Raw genomic sequence first — 11,814 nt, 5'->3', positions numbered from 1 at the left:
CTCGGAGGATTGTCAGGAATGGAAGAGGATGCAAACTCCGAAAACTAAAAAAAAAGAAAAAGAGAAAAAGGGGCAAACTCACACGACTGCAGAAATAATACTACTTTATTGTCATTCTTAATTCTTCTTATATATAATTCCTATGTTTGTTTATAGGCGATGTTAGGATTAAAACCAATAGTATGCCCAATCATACCATAACTCCCCCCTACCAGTTTATGAACAGGTTTCGTAAACTAAAAAATAAAAGATACAAAGATGACATGAAATAAATAATAGTAAGAAAAAAACAGACACTGGGGATACCAAAAGTAAATCTCATTCTGTACACGTAACAAACAAAATTTACAAATAAATAGAACCTTACAACTCTTGTTTGTAAGTTTGTTTTAAGAGAATTTTTTTTAGCCATTATACATAATCTTTTTTATACTTACCTCTTTACTTCCTATTCTTACTTAGCATGAAGTTACCTTACTGGTACTTAATTGGTTCTAGTTTTATCCGAGTTAATTATTATAATCCTACCCTGGATAGTAATAAAACTTTTAAGACTGGAAGGAGTTAAGTTTTAGTTAAGACTAAACAAAGGCTGTTCCTTGGGAGTGGATGGTACAAAGGAAAGGAGCTGGCGAGAACTAGGCTCGTAAAACCGCTAACCCCGGGCCATAAAACAAGGGCACTTTTTAACAGTTAATTACCCTTCATTTACAAAGTTTTTTACAACTTAGGGCACTATGTTTCTGCTCCGCTATAAATCCTCTGCCGGGAGAAGGGAGGGGAGTAGGCTTTAATTAAAATATATAAAAACAGAGCTAAATGCTCCTATAAACCATTTGGTCAGTTTCTTCTTCAGTGCAATTTTCCCCTCTCTCCTAATTGATTGAAGCTCTTTTCATTGTACCCAGGGACTGTAACATTAACAGTTTATGTCCTACTCACGGTATGAGCTAAGTACATTGCTCTATCAAAACATGATTGCGTTCAGCTTAATGTCCCGTGTTCCTTGGAATAAACTGCTCGGGACAATTGTTTTTTTATTTATTACTCCCTCTCTGTTATTAAATTTCTGTTCTGTTTGTGGTGAGGAAAAGGGAATGGCACTTCCAACGTAATATCCCATTCTGCGGTGAACTGTTGCGTCTGTTTCTGACACAACTCCGTATCATGGGTATGATGTACTTCGTTTAGGTATACTATTGTTCTGAGATGGCCATGGTATTGAACGCCAACTCTTTCTAAGACGTCATGATGAACCATTTAACTCGAGCTCATAGTGGTTTGTGATAGAAAGAAGTAAGGTTAGGGACTACTTCGGTTATAGTTCAAGAGCCCAAGAGGAGAAAAAAAGGCAGTAATCTCACCCCAATTTTTGATTACTTTAATGAAAACTATGTATAATTAATAGTCAAAATTGATGGGTCTGCCAAGTATAGGTAAGGGGAATAAAAAATGGCGGCTGTTTCAAAGCTATGAAAGAAACTACTTTTTTATTCGGAGCTCTATATATTTAAAAGTAGGAACAACACAAGAAAAGCTAAGAGAATGTCATTTAAAGAAGAGTAAATTTCCTAAAATATGAACCCTAATAGAGTTATTTACGTTAAATAGTTTTCGAGATATAGCTTTTTAAAAAGCAACATTTCATAAATATGTTGTATGGGACGTAATAAAAGATCAGTAGTTAGTGAATTTATTTTGAAAACTTTTATATCTCAAAAACCATTCCGCGTACAGATGTCTATTAGCACTCAAATTAAAGCTATTTTAATGAGTTATAAAGTAGCTTATGATGTTTATCTTCTTAGGAGTAATAGTTTACATGAAATTTGCTAAAATAAAGTGATTTATAGTTGTTCGGACAAATTTCCATTTGCCCAATTTATATTCATATGTGAATATCATAAAAACTACTACCCCTACGAAGATAAATATCATGAACTACTTTATAGTAAGTTAAATTTCCTTTATTTTGAGTGTTGGCAGACATATGTGCGTCTTAGGGGTCTAGAGATATATTTTTGCAAATATCCAACATTTTATACGAACAACTAGAAATTAACATTCTGTGAGTTTATTTTGTTAAATATCATATAAACTACTACTCCTACAAAGATAAACATTATTAACTATATTATAGTAAATTTAACTAGAATTTGGGTGCAGACAGACATCAGTACGTCCAATGGTTTCTGAAATAAAGTTTTTCATAAATGAAATTTATTGTTCGAACTACTATAAATCAAGTTATTTTAGCAAATATTATAAAAACTACTATTTCTACGAAGGTAAAGGTCATAAAGTTCTTTATAGTCCATTAAATTAGCTTTAATTTGAGTGCTAATAGACATCTGTACGTCACATAGTTCCGAGATATAGATTTCTCAATATAAATTAACTCACTACTAATCTTTCAGTACATTTTTACAAAATTTTGCTTTTTAAAAAGCAATATCTCGAGAACTATTGGACGTAAATAGCTCTTTTAGGGCTAATTATTTCAGCAAATTTCCTCTTCTTTAAATAATGTCCGATGCTGGCACCCGAATCATTTTCTTTTTATATAGATCTTTTAGTTTCGAAGTTTTTTTTTAATTATTAAATTATAGTGATAAAATCATATATAAGAAATACTAACAGCTTGTTCTGACTTTATTAAACAGTGAATCAGTTCCTATAGCGGTTATAAATATGAGCTGACACAGCCTAAACACAAGAGTAACAAACAACGTAAAGATTTTGTTGGTAAAAATATATGGGTTACGAACGCCGAACATAAAAATTTAATAAAGGAGCTTATCTTTAGGGAAAGAAATGAACTGCTAGGAGGGCTTTATACTTTATAGGAAAATGTTATACCGCGGTCACGCGACGGGACATAGGGCCACTCATTGCCTCATGAAATATGTTATAACACTTTTTACAACCTTCTCTGGTGAACTACAATATTCAGGCACGTAAACAAACCAAGGCAAATTTAATCGATTTCAACCAAAAGTAAAAACGCCGATTCATTTATTTTTACCTATTTCAGTTTTTTTTTCTGAATTTTTTTTTAAATATTTATTTATTGCTATTTACAACTGTACATTATAATACATTTAGTAAATCTGATCTAAGTTAAATTAGAGTGTTACAGGCGTGTAGAGAAACTACCCATTGGTAGTACTCTAATGACATTTTACATTAGCTGGTCTCGTGGCCATCTTCTTTTCAGGCGTCTCGGAGGATTGTCAGGAATGGAAGAGGATGCAATATTATAAACTAGGGGGTTTGAGTGGTTAGAGAGTTTATAATGGAAGGAGTGATATCTGGTTCGGGCTAGATCGGTTACATAGGGAACATTAAGGTCTTTATGTATGATTTTATTTGTGAAAAAGTAAGGGGCATTGAGGATTTTACGAAGGATTTTGGATTGTAAGGATTGAATACGAGAGGAATTCGGAGGTTTAGTGGAGCCCCAAAGCTCAACTCCATATGTCCAGATTTTTTTCTGAATTAAATTATAATAAAGAATGTAAGGAGAAATCATGAAGTTGGAAAGGCTAAGCTTCGCAACAGACAATATTTACAATAAGGAGAACCTATCGTCAAACGCAAAAATAAGACATTAGAACGCGGTCATAAAACTATTAATTTTATACGAAATGGAGACAGCATATCTTCCTAGCTTTGAAAAATTACTGAAAATAGAGAGAAGGATCCTGAGGAGAATCTATGGGCCCAAGAAAACACAGGAAGGCTACAGGTTAAGACCCAACCTACTCCAAATCTACAGGGAGATAAATGACCTGGGAACCGAAATAGGAATCAGAAGACTGAGATTCTACGGCCACATGATAAGAATGGACCAATGGAGACTAAACAAGAAACTCTTTGACGGAATCCGTGAATATAAGAGCGCGGGAGGATAAGTGATGCAAATGAGAGAGGAAACAAAGAAATTCAAAATAACAGACAAGGACTGCCTGGATAGAGAACAGTAAAAAATTGAAATAAATAAATGTTCTTGCGGCAAATAAAGAAAAGCGGAAGGGGGGTACTGCGTGGTCGGAAGAGAGGAAGCAAAGGCAAGCAGAAATGATGAGAAGGTACTGGGAGAGAAGAAGAGAAAAAGTGAGAAGGAAAAAGTAACGAAAATATAATATTTATATGTTACTCAACGCCCAAAATATTATTATTCCATACTTGGAACCGGTTCAAAAAGAGCAGAAAGGAATAACAGACAGTAGGGATTTCTAAAATAATACAAATGTTTCAAAAATAAAACTACGCATTAACATACTAATGCTATAATCCTAGAAGTAAATATAACAACAATCCATTTCTAAATCAATGACATTCCTAGAGAAGATTTTGCCTAGCAATTATCGGTCTATCGAACAGTTAAAGAAATATTACCGCAGTGTAGAGTAAGATACAGAATGAAATTACGATATTCTTTTAGGAAAATAGTCCAGGTTGTGGTCAATAAAGGTATCAAAATAGTAAAAAACAACTATTTATTGCTAACCAATGTTTTGCCCCCATTTGCAAGACTTCGCCAGGGCTAATTAACATAATTAACTAAATTAAGAACATTAAGGTCTTTATGTATGATTTTATTTGTGATAAAGTAAGGAGCATTGAGGATTTTACGAAGGATTTTGGATTGTAACGATTGAATACAAAAGGAAGTCGAAGGTTTAGTGGAGGCCCAAAGCTCTCAACTCCATATGTCCAGATTGGCCTTATTACAGTCATGTAAATCAGTCTTTTGTAATGTGTTGGAAGTTTAGACCGTTTATCTAGTAAGTGCTGTAATAGTCGAAATCGACGTGCAGTTTCCTGTCTTGTGTGAGGATTCCAGGTTAATCGTTTGTCGAAATGTAGTCCAAGGTAGCGGATCAGTTCAACAGGGGTAAGAGTAACATCATTAAATGAAACTGTAGGGCACTGTAGGTTTACGACGAAGGGTAAAGGTGATTTGATGGGATTTGTTGGAACTTATCTTAATCCTCCAATTACGACACCAAGCTTCGAGGGCTGTGATATGGAATTGGAGGGTTAACAATAAATAGTTTTCTTTTACTATTTTGATACCTTTATTGACCGCCACCTAACCTACTTCATACGGTCAACTATCTTCTAATACAATATTTTTATTTATTTTACAGTGCGTTAATCACTAGAATCATTGACATTTAAATCACAAATTTATATAATAGTATAGAATGTTTTTTTAATGTATTTATAAGTCATTAAATTTATATTTTTTTATATCTGTTAATGATGTATTAAATTTAAAACTATGAATTCCAGTTCAATATTAAGTCTGATGCAATTTTATTTCTTCTTTTTCTCATACTTATAAATTTTTAAAGATTTCTTTAAGGAGTAGTTATGGGGCCGTTGACATGAAGAGATCATTTAGATCCTATCCTAAGATATTAGTCCTTATCTCGGAACCGTAATATTCCAACATTATATACTTTTTATGTATCGTAGTTAATCGTTAAGCTGTTTCATGGTTGATCCTCTTTTCTTATCTGTTATTACAGTTTTTTTTTTTGTAAAAAATAAAAATAATTATTTGAAGCATTGTGATAAAAAACAACATTGTTTTGGATAAATACCTCCCGTTTCATTAGAATTTTATTTTTTAATATCTCAAGAACTCGTACTTCCTGGAACTTGTAGTTAAGCCATTTCGACTTATTGTTTTAATAATAATAATTAATTAAATAAAGGAAAGACTCAAAAGTGAGGCAAAAAAGTATTGTTAGGATTATTATAATAGGTTGTATTAAAAAAAATATATACAGTTTTCAGCAAGATGTTTATTGATATATATTTAAATGATTTACCGTATAATTTCAAATATGAAGAAGGTGGTAAGGTATAATAATATCTATTTATTTTTCGACGTTTCGCTCTACTTCTTAGACCTTCATTAGGGCTAGAGAGATATAAAAACAGCTAAGAACATTTTAAAATATTTAGATAATAAGATACGAATAGGTATGTTTATGTATATTTAGATCTTAATAATACAAAATTATACATCTTTGTATACTTAGGTTATGATACCAAATTATATAGTGGTATACTCCCTGGCACCTACATTAGTACTTCTCGCTCTATTTAATCAAACAGTTTGTATAAAAACCTTGTCAATATCAACTAACGCCTTCTTCTTTGCACAAGGACACCTTCAGCTTCAGTTTGTTTCATGTATCTATTTTTAAGCTGGAAACTTGCATTTTCCAATCCAGATTTTTAAATTTAAAACATTTAATTAATCATACATAAAGACCTTAATGTTCCCTATGTAACCGATCTAGCCCGAACCAGATATCACTCCTTCCATTATAAACTCTCTAACCACTCAAACCCCCTAGTTTCTAATCTTGCATCCTCTTCTATTCCGGACAATCCTCCGAGGCGCCTGAAAAGAAGATGCCACGAGACCAGCTAATGTAAAATGTCATTAGAGTGCTACCAATGGGTAGTTTCTCTACACGCCTGTAACACTCCAATTTAATTTAGATCAGATTTAATAAATGTATTATAATGTACAGTTGTAATTAGGAATAAATAAATATTAAAAAAAACAAAAAAAAAATTTAATTAATACTTGGAAAAAAAATTGTTTCACGCACTTAAAGTTCCAGTATTAAATGAATCAAATTGTCTTAGATTAATAAATTTATGTTTCCTACATTAATTTTTGTTTGATTTTTCAAAATTTATTTTCGGTAAATTTTACCAACCGTTTCTAACAAGATTTAAAGAAAAAATCTGATTGCTTCCTTTGACCTCAGTTACAGCAGCGCTCATACTGATTTCTGACATTTTCTTTAGTGTCAAAGTCAAAGTCCATCTTTCCGACAATGTTTGTAGAAGAAGTTTTTTTTTATTTTTAATTTAATCGGACTAAAACAGGGTTTTGTAGCTAGAGGTGATTTTCACCGTCCACCGTACTTTGATAAATCTCTCTTTTACAAGATTAAATTTTAAATTAAAAAAGTCTTTTTCTTTTCGTGTTTTATAAATGATATTGCTTTAAACGAGTCGTTTCAAATTACTTTTTTTTTTTTTTTTTTGCTTGAGATATTTTTAAAAATATATACATTGTTTTTATAGTATTAATTGTACCTGCAACATTTTAAAGAAACCGATTTTGTCAAAAGGAGATGGACTTAATAGCTAGGAATAGATTTAATAAAATTTAAAAAAAAATGTTTTTTTTTTTTATAATTGTTTTAATTGATTATTATTTACAGGTTGTAATAAGGCTATAAATAATACATGATAAATTTTAAGATTATAATATATTTTGTGTGGTACATTGAGATTTTTAATTTTAATTTTATTCAGTTGAAAAATTTTAGCCTACACAATGAAAATTAAAAAGCCTAGTATAGTAAATACCCTTAAATTATCAATAATGAAGATAAGAACAATTACTTCACTTCCTTTCAAGATAAAGTATATTATGAACAAGTTTTGTTAGTTGTACAATTTAGGTTTTTAAGTTTCGTCTATTGTATGTTTGGTGCGTTTGTGGGAGTATCAATAAAATGATGTCTTGTCGAAGTTTCCTAAATTTTGTATTAAGGGATTGTCAGAAATGGGAGTATAAGATAAAAAGTTAAAAGTCAGTTGTTTTATTTTTATTTTATTAAGTCAGACAATTCTTTAAATGCTATAGTTCCATAGTTGTTTACTATGCTTGAACATATGTTTTGCATGACCTCTAGTTTATCGTATCATGTATAGCACTAAACAGAAGAAGAATGTGTTATTATTGGGCGTATCACAGTTTTGTATTAATTTGTTTTTTTGCTAATAATTTGGAATGTCTGTAAAGTATGGGATCATTTCCCTGATGGAATTTCTAGCTCTACTGAATTTGTTTTGTATTTGCTTGAAAAATGTTAAACGTTTGTCCTATACTGAGCCAAAGTAACAGACTCAGCCCATGGGGTTGTTGTGATATTAGTAATTATATTTTGAATTATGGATGTTTGAATATCTTATTTTGTATTTTTTGTGCGTTTACATTATTCTTCCAGTTTTTAAAATAAACACTGAGTGTTTTTTAAAGAAGGGCTTGTAACCTTTTCACCGAACATTCAACCGAAAGTTATAAAATAATCCATATACACACCGTGGTACATATCGTATTTAACTATACTTGAAAATTTGAATTTTGCGATTGTCAAATAGTCTTAAGCTCTTCTGCAATTTCTATACCTTTTTTTTTATGGACGTTATCATCTAATTATTTACTACACAGTACTTATATATCTATTTAAGAATTATATCTGTTCCGCTATAACCTGTGAAAGATCCAGTACTTGTTAAAGTACTGTTCTAGACCAACGGTTTTGCAAGGAGGTTATTTGGTCACAATCAGTCACTGATTGCATTTTTATACAATAAAGGATACATACTTCATGATGGTGGGTGGACGAAGAACCCACAGGGTTTACTCACAGCCAGATTTGAACCTGGGTCCTCGGATTTAGTAGTGCCATGCCACTGAGCTACTCGCTCCCACATTTATTTATATAACTTCATTCGAAAATTACAATATTGATAAAATGATAATTTTTATTTATAATTATTCAAATTTTCAGTTTTACCCACCCATTAGGGATGTTTAAAAATACAAATTGTATAAATATTAATTGCTCCGAAGTTCGTACTTAAATGAAGCGATTGTTATAAAATAGCGTTAAAAAAGAAATTATGTTATAAATTTATACAGCAGCCGGTGGAAATTTATTTTGATGAGTTTAGGAGAGTTTTAAAAGCTTCCTTAAGTACATTGTTTATTCCTACCTAAAGCACTGCTTTCCAGAGAAGCCTTCTGAAAAAGAAATTTCTTTTTTATATCTATCAATCACTATTTGCGCGAAGAATATTTATCGGAACATTAAGCTTGATTATGATTAATGAAAATATAGTGTTTTTGTTTATAGAGTTTATCTTATTTTATTTGTTTTCTTAATAAAAAATGCAAATAAAATTTACAGGTATATGGTTGAAAGAAAATAATTTCTTGAACAATGAGCTAGTGAATAGGTGAAGAAAATTATATTGTTTATATGTTTATTTTAAGCTTCCCGAAAATGACTGAGAACCATATGTGTTGTAATGTTTACCATTGGTGTTTTATTTGCGAATTAGCAAATATTTCATTTGGTTTCAAAAAAATTATTGGGTTGTAAAACAATTTGTTAGCGTGTTTTTTATTGGTGATTTCAATAAAAACTTGACTTTCAATAAAAAAGCGCTTTTGCTCAACCACTGCCTTTAATTGTTCCAAATGGGCACAGTTCTGCGATATTCCGTGTCGTAGAGTGAGGGTTGTCTGTTACCAATGCTTGAATTTGGTCATCATCAACAGTTGAAGGACGACCCGAGCCCTATGCGTCTACCAAGTAGAAATTTCTGGTTCTGAACTGATAGTACAAGTGCTGGGAAGAAAAAAAGGCAGTTATCTCACCCCAATTTTTGATTACTTCAATAAAAACTATGTATAATTACTAGTCAAACTTGCTGAGTCTGCCAAGTATAGGTAGGGGGATTAAAAATGGCGGCTGTTTCAAAATTATGTTTCAAAACTATATTAAGGGATTGTCAGAAATGGGAGTAAAAGATAAAAAGTTAAAAGTCAGTTGTTTTATTTTATTAAGTCAGACAATTCTTGGAATGCTATAGTTCCATAGTTGTTTACTATGTACATATGTTTTGCATGACCTCTAATTTATCGTTGGTAGAGTCTCAAATATAGCATTAGGCAAAAGAAGAAGAAGTTATTATTGGGCGTACCTCAGAGTGTTATATAAACCCTGATGAAGCTCTGCAACGTGGAGCGAAACGTTGGCTCATAATTTTTTTTTTTAAATATTTATTTATTGCTAATTACTACTGTACATATAATATAATACATTTAGTACATCTGATCTAAGTTAAATTGGAGTGTTACAGGCGTGTAGAAAAACGACCCATTAGTTGCACTCTAATGACATTTTACATTAGCTGGTCTCGTGGCCATCTTCTTTTCAGGCGCCTCGGAGAATTGTCAGGAATGGAAGAGGATGCAAGATTAGAAACTAGGGGGTTTGAGTGGTTAGAGGGTTTATAATGGAAGGAGTGATATCTGGTTCGGGCTAGATCGGTTACATAGAGAACATTAAGGTCTTTATGTATGATTTTATTTGTGACAAAGTAAGGAGCATTGAGGATTTTACGAAGGATTTTGGATTGTAAGGATTGAATACGAGAGGAATTCGAAGGTTTAGTGGAGCCCCAAAGCTCAACTCCATATGTCCTTATTACAGTCATTTAGATCAGGAAGGTTTGACCGTTTGTCTAGTAAGTGCTGTAATAGTCAAAATCGACGTACAGTTTCCTGTCTTTTCAGTCTGGTGTGAGAATTCCAGGTTAATCGCTTCTCCAAATGTAGTCCAAGGTAGCGGATCTGTTCGATAGGGGTATTCGCTCATAATAAATCATAAATACTTATTATTGCTGTAACTAGATCTTACAGTAGACGGGGAGATAAACTTTTTAATTTTAATCCTCATTATTACTTTTGATAAAGTTTTATGAAAGAAAATGGCCTTCGGTCTTGTTATCTATTAATTTTGTAATTAATCTTAATGAATGAAAGATGCTTTTTAGAGTCTTATTTTTCAGCTTGGGGGCTGCTATACCGGAAAACTTTTAAGGTATTTGTTTTGCCCGCTAGCTGAAAGTTTTTATGGCTAGCCTTAAGTTAAAACGACTTTATTTACTGTTGTGCGTTTATGAGAGGAGTAAAGCTGCAACTGGGAATACGGCTCTCATAGCCTCTGCTTTCAAGTAGTTCCATCAAATCTAGTTTTTATGTACTTCTTCATGTGCTCCTCCCGGGGTTTTGATTGAACCGCGCCAGAAATACTACTTTGATGATTATTCTTTATAATTATGGCGGTACTTAGACTGAGCGAGTTCGGAGTCATCAAATCACGTAAATTAGGTTAATTGCTTTGTAATAACCTTTCGTTTTTATTTAATTGTTCGTTATAATTTATACAAAATAAATTTAATTTATAGAAGTCCCGTGTGTAACCGATCTAACCCAAACGAGATATCAATCCTTCCATCATAAACTCCCTAACCATCCAAGCGCAGTAGTTTCTAACCTTGCTGCTAATTCCATTCCTGACAATCCTACAAGGCGCCTGAAAAGAAGATCGCCACGAGACCTTCTAATGTAAAATGTTATTAAATTAACGTTATTAAAAACATTATTAGATTGCCACCAATGGGTAGTTTCTCTACAAGCCATTGTGACCTTACATCATATTTACTGGATGTATTATTGTGTACAGTTGTAAATGTTAATAAAGATATAATTAAAATAGATTATTGATCATTTAATGGCCATTCAAGTGTCTGATCAATTTATGTCCTCAACGGGAAATGCATAAGAAGGATACTGACTTCCATCCTGGCCTAATTGAAAAATGTTGATCTATTGTAACTTACCATTGAAGGGATTTAAGAGAAAACTTTGCATGAGTCAAGAAATAGTATCCCCTTATAGTACAAGAGCCGGGAAGAAAAAAAGGCAGTATTCTCACCCCAATTTTTGATTACTTTAATGGAAACTAGGTATAATTACTAGTCAGAATTGATGAGTCTACCGAGTTTAGGTAGGGGGAATAAAAAATGGCGGCTGTTTCAAAACCTTAGAAAAACATAAATTTTTCATTCGGAGCTCTGTCTCTTAAAAACTACCAACAACACTAAAAAATCTAAAAGAACATTATTAAA

Source organism: Halyomorpha halys, unplaced genomic scaffold (genome assembly GCF_000696795.3).
Source record: "Halyomorpha halys isolate HHAL.00 unplaced genomic scaffold, Hhal_1.1 Scaffold270.1, whole genome shotgun sequence".
Classification (NCBI taxonomy): domain Eukaryota; kingdom Metazoa; phylum Arthropoda; class Insecta; order Hemiptera; family Pentatomidae; genus Halyomorpha; species Halyomorpha halys.
Note: the sequence above shows the minus strand (reverse complement) of the source record.